General features: G+C 43.2%; 1 non-coding gene across 1 annotated transcript; it reads left to right on the forward strand.

The window, feature by feature from the left end:
- The first annotated feature begins 10,676 nt into the window (after nt 1–10,676).
- Nucleotides 10,677–10,783, forward strand: LOC131405049 (U6 spliceosomal RNA). The gene has a single exon (XR_009219911.1). It is a non-coding gene; the product is annotated as a U6 spliceosomal RNA (small nuclear RNA).
- The last annotated feature ends 350 nt before the right edge of the window (nt 10,784–11,133 follow it).

The following is an 11,133-nucleotide window of genomic DNA, read 5'->3' on the forward strand; positions in this document are numbered from 1 at the left end:
TCTCTAAAACTGCTGAGTACATAAGAGATTCAAGTAAGTACTCGTCCAGTGATTGCTTGTAGCCCATGGTAGACAATTTGCCATTCCGGTGTTCTCTAATTGTTCCGTGTTTGAAGGTTTTGTTTCATGATTCTTGAGGGCAGAGATGACATCCGGTATTTATCCTCTGCCATACCTGGCACAAAGCTGGGGGAACAGAATCAAAGAACTGGCAGGGACCTGTGAGTTGATCTAATCTCACCTGCTCACTTTATAAATAAATCATTTGATACCCAAAGAGGTTGCACAATGTGGCCGAACCAATCAGTGAGAGCACTGGGAGGAGAATTCAGGTGTCCTGGGCCCTTTCCACTTCAGCACTTTCAACATTTTCTTTTATCTCTCCATCCCCTTCAATATCAAGCACAGAGTTGTGCATGTAGAAAAAAATCAATAACCGATGTAGATTATTGATTTCTGGAACTTGAGTAATCTTTGCTTAAAGAGGGAGTAGGGAGTCATTGCCTGGAAAAGTGTATGTGTATTTACCAACTCTCCGTATCTCTTGGCTCAGTGCAGCAAGGTGGTTATAAGAACACTGGATCTGGAGTCAGACAGCTCTGAGTCAAGTCCAGGCTTCACTCCTTCCTAGCTATGTGACCTTGGATGAAACTAAGTTTCTTAATTTAATTTTCTTCATCCAAAACATGAACATAATAATGGTACTTAACACAAAGAGTTGCGGAAAATTACACTGAATGAAAACATGTAAAGAGTATGGCAGACTGCCTAACACATAGTAAATGCTTAACAAATATTAGCAATTGTCCCTATTCTAAAAGCAAACCCTAAGAGTTAGGTGGGCTCTAAGGGCAGGTGCATAGAGTTATATATATATGGTTGTGTAATAGACCCACATTTTTATATTATGCTGGATAAAGATTGGGAATGAGAGCTAAATTATCAGTTAAGTATTGATGATCATGCTATATCTATCCTATGAAACCTCATAAATAACTCTAATACCCAATCTATTCTGTGGGATCTCAGGTTCATGTAACCATGACAGGGACCCCACCCGACCACCCACCAGCTGACTAGCTCCTGAAATCTTACAGATTTCCAAAAGCACCAGGCATGAAGGCCGATAGACTATAAAAGGGACCTGTCATAGACTCAAGAGTACTTAACTAAAAATCAGTTTTTAGTTCCATTTCAAGAGAAAATAAACTATATTAGTGAGGACGCCCAATTGATAAGCAGAAGCCCAGACAAATATAATAAGACACTCCATGACTTGCAAAGCCTGGTGCTAGAAACAATAGATCAAGTAGCTCAGGGAAACCAGTCCCACAATTGAGTTCACACAACACCTCACCTTCTAGTCTCTTTAGCCCCCAGCACAAACCAAAGCTCTGAGCCCAGCCTCATATGATTCCACAGGAAGGTATGAGGTAGAAGTCTGTGTGAAAAGTAGCCTGGTTTTTAGTACTTAAAACTTGGGGGGAAAGAAACAGCCTTGGATATCTCAAATTTCTAATCAAAGATCACAGTATTTTGCATTTTTGCAGCATCTTCATCCCAAAATTCTCAAACCACTTCAGCTTGTCTGGCATTAGCATCTCAGAGAAGCAGCTAAGAGTTCGCTGAGGCCACAAAACTTTAAAGAGCACTTATTACTTACAGCACTTTGGTAAGAAAAATGAGGGAAAAGACAAACACAACTGTTTATCATCCTGGGTCAAACCCTCCACTGGCAAACGGAAACTTCCTTTAAAATTCAAGGCTTCCCACAAGCAATGTGGTATCCTAAATTGGATCCTAAAACAGAAAAAAATGGACATTAGTGGAAGAACTGGTGAAATCCAAAGAGTCCATATTCGGTTAATAGTGTAACACCAAGGCTAATTTCTTAGTTTTGACAAATGCACCATGGTTACATTAGATGTTAACATTTGGGGAAACTGAGTGAACGATAGGTAGGACCTATGTATTTATCTCTGTAACTTTTCTATAAATCTAAAATTATTCCAGAATTTATTCAAAATTTATTTTTAAAGTAGCAAAATAATAAAAATAATAAGTCAAGACTTCTTTACTGAAGAACCTTTGTTTGGTGGGTAGGAGGGGTGGGGATTATTATTCTCTCTCTCCAGTGAAAAGTATATTAAAAGGACAAAAATCTCCAGCCTTTTACTAGAGATCAGCCAAAAGATGGTGGCCAACTCCTTTTCTCTTTGAGGTAACATGTTGGCAAGGTAAAGAGAACTGGAAGCTCCAGGATTCGGGCTCTCCAGTCTGTAAAATGGAGATAATGATGTCTCTCTCAAGCGTCACTGTGGGGAATAAAGGACACAATGGATGTAGAGCACTTGACAAGCATCAGGAGCTGGGTAAGTGGCATTTTCCTTTGCTCCATCTTAGGACACCCCCACCAGCAGCTCCTGTCAGCCACTCAGGGAAATGGGTGGAGGTGGTCCCTCTGGGTGGAAGGACGGCTCCTCTGTCTTGGCAGGTGGGGCTCCCTGTGTTCCTGGCCTCCTGAGGACCTGCTGGACGGTGAGCTGTGGTCTCTCAGCCCCACTTCTAGAGAGCAGCTTGCACCCTGCTGGGCTCCTGCCAACCCCTCTGGGGCAGCTCTGTCTTTGTACTACTTTTTAAAGAACAGCCCACTCATCATTCTGTGGGGATAAGCAAACAGAAAAACCTACCATTTACCACTTACTTAACTGATTTACTTTTCAGTAGGAGTGAGAAGAGTAACAATGAGTCATGAGCTGAGGCTGGGGCCCAGCCCCTACCTCACAGAGTGGTACTGTGCAAAACCACACGGTGGCTCATTTCTAGAGCGACCTTTGCTCCCCTCGGCTTAGCCCAACTTGAAGCACATCCACACTGACTCATTGTCTTTTGCTTCAAGGAAACTCTTAAATTAACTAGACCTCTTCATTGTGTGACAGTGTCTGGTCTTGCAGATAGAGAATATTTGGTGAAAGTCCCAAGTTTTTATGTCCTACCTCCACAGGTTGTGAATTTCTTGAATAATCTCTGTTCCAAATATTCTGTCTTATTGATCCTAGAAACCATCCAAATGTCCCAGAAATTTAAAATGTTTTAGTATGTATTCTCTCCCAGACAACCTCGTCTACCTAAAGGTGGCCACACATTCTTGCCAGCCTGTTGGCTTTCTTCAGAAGTGGTCAGGGTGCCCATTGCGTGTGTGAGTACTGTCCAGGACATTTCTTACTCTTTTTGGTCTCTTAGCATCTGAATCCCCTTGCTATGTTTGGGGAGCCCCTCTCTCCGGGAGGCAGAGCTGGTGTCCCTCTACAGAGGCTAGCAATGAGAGATGTTTGCTTACTAGCCTCCCTTGTAGCTGGAGGCCTGGCCATGAACCAGTCTCCACCAATCAAATGTACCTAGTCTAGACTTTAAATTGGAAACTTGGTTGTTAGTACCATCAAGTGGATTCCGACTCCTAGCGCCCCTGTGCATAGCAGAGTGGAACCCTGCCCCGTCTTTTTGTGCCATCTTCTCACTTTCCAGCGCTATACCAGATGATGCTCCATTGCTATTCATAGGGTTTTCATGGCCAATATTTTTGGAAGTGGGTGGCCAGGTTTTCTTCCTAGTCTGTTTTAGTCTGGAAGTTCCACTGAAACCTGTTCACCACGGGTGACCCTGCTGGTATTTGAAATACCAATGGCATAGCTTTCAGCATCACAGCAACACACAGCTGCCACAGTATGACAACCCACAGACGGGTGGTGTGGTTCCCTGACCGGGAAACAAACCCAGACCACAGCAATGAGAGCACCGAATCTTAACCACTAGACCACCAGGGCTGGCTAAAATTCAAAACTAGTCATACAAAAAAGTAGGGGTCACACAGAATTCTGGCAAAGGGGACAGCTCCATCCAGTTTACTGACATACCAGGCAGGGGCACATTCAGGGGCCGTTTCCAGCATTTATTGTTGGTGTGGCACGGGGACAAGCTGCAGGATCTGTTCTCAGCAGGAGCAGCACTGGATCTTCACTAGATCAGTTCTGCAGCATATTTTTAATATCTTCCCTGGCCACGTAGCCCCTGAGCCTGGCCCTTTGACCTTTCTGGAAATTCTACAAGCCAGGGCCCACTTCACAGGTGGCCCCATATAGTCACACAGTGTCCCAGGCTCAGCATGGTCCTGTACTTGTTTTAATGCTTTGCTGTCCATATTCCAATTCTTTAAATTTTTGACCAAGAGGCCTCACATTTTCATTTTGCACTGGACTCTGCAAATTATGTAGCCAGTCCTGTGAGCTGGCTAGTGTGCTTTAGGTCAAGGAGTTCTTAACCTTTTGTGCGCCACGGAGCCCTTGAAGTACCTTTGCACCTATGAAGCACATAAAGAGTGTTTTTAAATGCACAAAATAAAATACATAGGAAGCCAATTACATTGAAATATAGTTAAATTATTTTTTTAAATAATATGATATATATTACCTTATCATGATATATGATAGCATAACATGTGCTTTTTTATTAGTGCATTAAATGAATCTAGTGGCAGGTCTAATAACTGCTATTATTGCAATGAGCATAAACAATATTTTGGAATGTCTGCAACAATTGGAATGTGACTTGAAAATATCTATGATTTCTAAAGGTGGTAAAGTCACAGGTACCTGGATTGTTGTCTACATTCGTAACTTCAGGAAATGCTAAATTCAGTGAAAGATTATTAAAATAAACACAAAAGTGATCCATCCAAGTCACAGAGCCCCTAAATTTTAATTAAAATTTAATTTAATTTTAAAACAATTAATTAAAATTTAATTTAAATAAATTCCTTCTCTGCTGCAATTACCCAAAGCTGTTATTTTGTTGCTTACACAATAGAAGCCTGTACGATACAGGTACCCAGTGTGCCCCAGGCTCCAGGACCAGCCCTGGGTATGCCAGGGTTCTCCACGGAAGACAAGCAAACACAGTACTCACGGTGGCCCCAGGCGAGTCGAAGATGTATCCAACACATCTCTGCCCTCAGCTGTTAGGACCATCCAGGAGAAAGTGTCAATGATGACACTCCAGGACACTGTCTGGAAAACATGTGACAAGCCTTACGTGTGTGGTATAAACCAAGTGATCTAGATGGCTGAGCAAGAGGAGATCTCTTCTGGCAGTGAAGATGAACTGTTAACAGTGGTTCTACATTATGAGAAGGGAAACAAGACACACAGCCGTGTAATCGTTGCTCCAGAATGATTGATGAGTCCCCTTCCTCAATTTCCCAAATCCCAATCCAGGATTCTTTGTTCTAGCCTAGATCACCTACCTCTCCAGTATTTCAACATGAGCTTGTTTTTTGCTGATGTCAAAGGAAATACGAAAACATATGTCCACATGTACTATTCTCTTGTTCCCCTTCCACGCCGCCTTTTGGGACGGGGGGACTAGAAAGCCCTTTGAAGCAAAGAGAATATTTATCTTTTGGACACACTTGAGAAGCCTGGGTTTGTTTAGCAAAAGTAGAAAACAATCCATTTGCAGATATCCTGAACTTTTTAAAGTTGTTTCATATCCATTATTACACTGGAGTTCTGGGCATACATATATATATATATATATATATATGTATGTATATGTATATGTATATATTTTTGGTGAGGAAGATCGTCCCTGAGCTAACATCTGTTGTCAATCTTCCTCATTTTGCTTGAAGAAGATTGTCCCTGAGCTAACATCCGTGCCAATCTTCCTCTACTTTGTATATGGTAGAGCGCCACAGCGTGGCTTGATGAGCAGTACGTAGGCCCACGCCCAGGATCCGAACCCACGAACCCCGGACCACCAAAGCAGAGCACGTAAATTTAACCACTATGCCACCAGGCCAGCCCCAGACATATATTATTATCACTATTTTATAGATGAGGAAACCGAGGGTCAGAGAGGTTATGACTTGCTCAAGGTCACAGAACAAGGAAGAAAAACCAACGTTTCTTGCCTCTTAGCTCAGTTCCCTTTCCTCTGCCTACATCTCTCCTATAAGCAGATCATAAAAAAAGAGGAGCTATCTCTGAAAGGGAAGTACATTCATGCAGATCTTCTAAAAACCAAGATACCCACACCCCAAATTTTGAAGAGCAGGTGTCAGCTAAGAGAGGAGAGGCTCAAAAGAAAACACAGGTCATCGAGTCCTCCGGCCTTGAACAGGATTTAACTGGGGCCCCCGACACAGGACAGAATTCACTTGGCTGGTGACCAGCACCAGAGTCCCTCCCATTCCTGCCTGGGAGTTATGCTCATTACAACAGCAGCAGCAGGAAGAGGGTTTCACGAACATAAAAATAAACAAACTTTCTATTTTTAGCATGGCTGCATCTGTGAGAACTTCATTATTTGCTTTTTAGCTGCAGCATTCTGAGGGAGGAGAAGCAAGGGTGGAGAGGGTGGGGGACGAGGACAACTAGGGACACTCACCCTGGGAGCCAAATTTTCCATTGCTGAGCCTACTTACACACAGGCCACAGACACCAATGTCCAGCCTGGAAGTCTCTGGAGTCTACAGGTCTGGAAAAACTGAAGAGCGTCAGCCAGGAAGCTGGCCCATGACTGGGCTCTTCTCTGGCCGTATATAGAAATAAATAATCTTTTACCCACATGGTTTTCAGAGCCACTGAAAACTGTGTTGCCTAGCGACTCCATCAGAGGGGTGAAAGATAAGCTTGTCCGTAGAGACCTTCTTCCGCTTCACTTAGGCTCTAGTCAGAACCTGTGTGAAGCTCGCAGGAACTCAGATCCAGCATCTTCCAGGCTCCAACTCCGTCTTGAGAATTCTCAATAGCCCTGCAGCGTTTTCTCCGGCCCAGCCCTGGCTGACAGCTGGCAACATCAGGAATTTGAGAGAGGAAAACCCCCGTGCTGGAGGTGGGGAACACAGGAGCTGTGGTTCCTCCTTTCTGTTTGCCGGGAACAGGACTCGACATTGTGAGAAGAGAGTTCCAAGGCCGCCACAGAGGAGGAGCAGAAAGATCCTTTTCTTATGAATATCACAGTGGCTTTAGGAAGTGTACACCTGATCTGATTTCAGAAATGCCTCTGTAGCTGTGCCTTACTCTGACCTCATGTCCCCTTTAATTAAGTTCCTTTCCCCTCTCGTGTCCCTTTTCTTGCATAGTTCCACCTGTATTTTCCGTTCTTTGTGAGGAGACAGAATTGCAGACCCCAAAGCAGTCCTGAGGAAGGAAAGAACCCGGTGCTTCGGGGGCTTACGGGAGATAAGTGCATGCGGAAGGGCGTCACACTCTTCCACATCTTCCATGCTTGGAGAAAGCCTCCGCAACTCCCCAGATGTGGCCTTACAGCCGAGGGTCTTCATTCACTGGCAAATGTTTTCTGAGCACCTCACTGCACCCTCCCTGCTCACATGGAGTTGCAGTTCAGTGTGGGGAGCAAAGAAACAGGCGATCGCATGACTGTGGGGCGGGCTCTAGGATAGGTGAGAGCAGAGTCCTGCGGGAATACAAAGGACTGGCTTCTACCTAAGTTTTGAGGAGTCAAGATCTTTTCAGAGGAGATGGTGGCTGAGCTGGAACCCAGGAAGGCAAAGATTGGATAAGGGTAAGAGTTTCTCCTCAAATGCTCCCGTGTAAGAGTAGCTCTCAAATGATAATATGGCAAGAGAACATAGCAGGGCTAAACTATACAAGAACTTAAACCCAGCACCCCAAAGATAGTTGATTTCTACCTGCCAATAACATTTTATGTTACCAATAACATTATTGAGCAAACCAATTGCTGTTGAATCATAAGGAAAAAGACAGCATCGTAATCTATTTGAACATGAATTTCCACAGCTAACAATGTAAGCCCTAGAATCTTGGGATTGGACAAAATGGGCTACTAAATCTTCTCACCAGGTATAGCAATCCCTTCTACAGCAGCCTTGCCAGGTGGTCATGGCCTCTGCTGGAATTGTCCAGTGATGGAGAGCTCTCCACTGACCCAGGCAACGAGTTGCTCAGTTAGTTAGTTTTAAAGACAGGAGCTAGAGTATCTAGTGGCCTCCTATCAGGCTGGAGTTTCTAACTGCAGTCTTCCAGCCTGTCCACACTCCAATAAATGCTAAGAAAGGCCACCAGATTAACTTTCTTTGAGAGTGGTCAGTCCATTGTTCAAAATCTGCAGTGACCCCAACTACTGACATACAAATTCTAATCTCCTTCTAAAAGACTGGAATAGCCCATATCAAAATGTAATGTTGGTTATCTTTGGTCACCAGGTTTATGGATGATATTTTGTTTTTCTCCTTCATACTTTTGAGTCTTTCCCTAATTTTTTGCATTACAGAGAAAGAGAGAGATTGAGAAAGTATCATCAAATAATTAATGTTATCTACAAAAAAAGTCCTACCTGTTTATTTATTTCTTCTCCACACATTTGTTCATGTTGTGCCCAACCTGGAAACGTTTCACTCTCTTTCTCCATCCTCAAATTCTTCTGTACCTCCTAGATTCTGGCCAACTCATCTCCCTCAGAAAGTTAGGTTCCAGCCCTTGCCCTTAAATCCAAATTACAAAATTTAGCACTTCATTAAAAGTAATTTTCTACTATTTGCTAATCCTTTCATGAGTCAGCTCCACATTAGACTGTAAATTCCTTAAGGGCCACATCATAGTGCCTACCTAGCACAACGCAGATGTTATTGTATATTCTCCATAAATATTCACTAGTGGACAGATGAAATTCCATTGGGTTGTATGTATTAGCTCAGCTGGTTAGAGCACAGCTCTAATAAGTTTCGTGTCATTTGATCCCATGCTTCTCAAGCTGGGGTGCCCACATCCCTGGAGGTATATGGAAAAGTATGCCAAGTGTATACGAAGCCACAAGATATTAAATAATGTCTTCCTACAGCAACGATTTCCTACCCTTTAGAGATACTCTGGTGGAAAAGTTTGAGAAGTGCTTTCATAGCCCATGTTTCTCTAAGTGCAGGAATTCCCTCCAAGGCTGATATCCAGATTCTGCTTGAGTTTATCAGTTCAGGCTTTGCTTCTAGAAACTTTCAGATGACCAATAGGTCTACACCACCAAGAGACGTTCCTGGGATGCATCATTCATCCTGCATACAACAACGTAGATCCCACTGGTCTAGGAGCCAGAACACCTTGGTTCTAGTCCAATTATGCAACTACTGTGGACAACAAGCCTCTTGAAGCCCTTCTCATCTATACTGCCTTCCTAATAAAGGCTGGGTTAAATTAAATAATATATGGGAAAAGTCTTTGTAAACTGAAAATGATGTGCAAGCTCCAGATATTATCATTGTTGCTATCATCCCAGAATGAGTTAATTAGATTGTGCCCCACAGATACAGATGCTGCTTTCCAAACCTATTCAGTTGACTAAGGTGGGTAGCAGTGAAGCTCCAAATGCAGAAAGTTCTGGGTTGAAACCTGACGCTAGGATAAGCTCTACAGACTAGAGTCTCATCCATTTTTGTATATCTCATGTTTTGCATAGTACTAAGAACACATATGTGCTGAATAAATGTGTTTCTAACTATTGGTTGGAATCTCTGTCTGCCATCTACCTGATCTTTGACAAATTTTTAAATTTTCCAAATCTCGGTCTCCTCATCTATTAGATTGATATGATAGTGTCTCGTAGTGTTGTTAGAAATGTAAAGGCAATGTGCATAAGCTGCTTAGCACAGTGCCCAAAACAAGAAAGAAAGAAGTCAACGGTAGTTAAAACAGAGAGAGGGGGTAAGTGTATTTCTGCAACTAGGTAAATGAAGGCTACCCCATTATTTTATCTTTACGTCAGCCCTTCCTTTTACCTGTTATGAAAGAGCCAATCTAGAGAGAGGAAGTTTGATTGTGGCAACACTGATGTTCTGAGTCACTGAACTAGTTAAGGAAGCAGATTTCAAAGGCATCGTCATTGTGTGGGCCCTCTGGGCAAGACGAATAAACCATTTCAGGCTTCACAAAAACTCCTGGCAGAATGAATGTGCTGGGCAGGGCAAGCTGGGGCTTCCCAGGCATCTCTCTGACAAAGTGACAAGAAATGTTTTACCTAGTCCATGTAAATGCTATGTGAAACCCACACCATGGACTCACTCAATAAATCGAAAAGTAAACCCATCCCCAAGGGAAGAGCAGAAGACAACGGGAACCACAAAGACAGGCAAAATGAGAACTCTGTGGGGCTCTCCTCCTGCCCTGAGACCCCTGCCAGGAAAATGGAATCCGGAGGCCCACTGTTTACATTTAAACAAAGCCAGTGCTGAATCCCAACAAAGGGGCCTGAACAGTAGTGCTGGCCAGTTTACAACTTCCAGCTGTAGGAAAAGCTTTCAAGACACAACTCTGGGACCTGTGGCCAGAAACAGAAAATGAAAACTGAGCCTTTCGTAACCCGTAGGTATAAACAATGGACCACCAGCCCCACTACTGGAAGGTGTAGGGTGAGGTGTACTATCTCTAGAACCTACAGGAGCACTAAAGAAAACACGAAGCACATGGAGGGGGGACATGGATGTGTAGGCAAACATGTGGATTACTAGAGGAGACATCCAAGAGTTTCCTAAACTTCCACCAAGGCCATGATTGGGAGCCACAGTCCATAAATGTAACATTTTTCCTGGCATCCTGGATGCAGCATAGAAGACATTTTGGATGTTGCATTAAAAAGAGTTCCTTGGGGTGCTCGCTTCGGCAGCACATATACTAAAATTGGAACAATACAGAGAAGATTAGCATGGCCCCTGCACAAGGATGACACGCAAATTCGTGAAGTGTTCCATATTTTTTACTACAAAGCAATAGTAAACAAAACAGCATGGTACTGGTACAAAAACAGACACACAGATCAATGGAACAGAATTCAAAGCCCAGAAATAAAACCACACATATACGGACAGCTAATTTTCGACAAAGGAGCTAAGAACATACAACGGAGAAAGGAAAGTCTCTTCAATAAATGGTGTTGGGAAAACTGGACAGCCACATGCAAAAGAATGAAAGTGGACCATCTGCTATCGCCATTCACAAAAATTAACTCAAAATGGATCAAAGACCTGAAGGTGAGACCTGAAACTATAAAACTCATAGAAGAAAATATAAGCAACACACTATTTGACGTTGGTCATAAAGGAATTTT

The sequence above is a fragment of the Diceros bicornis genome, chromosome 4 (assembly GCF_020826845.1).
Source record: "Diceros bicornis minor isolate mBicDic1 chromosome 4, mDicBic1.mat.cur, whole genome shotgun sequence".
In the NCBI taxonomy this organism is placed as follows: Eukaryota; Metazoa; Chordata; class Mammalia; order Perissodactyla; family Rhinocerotidae; genus Diceros; species Diceros bicornis.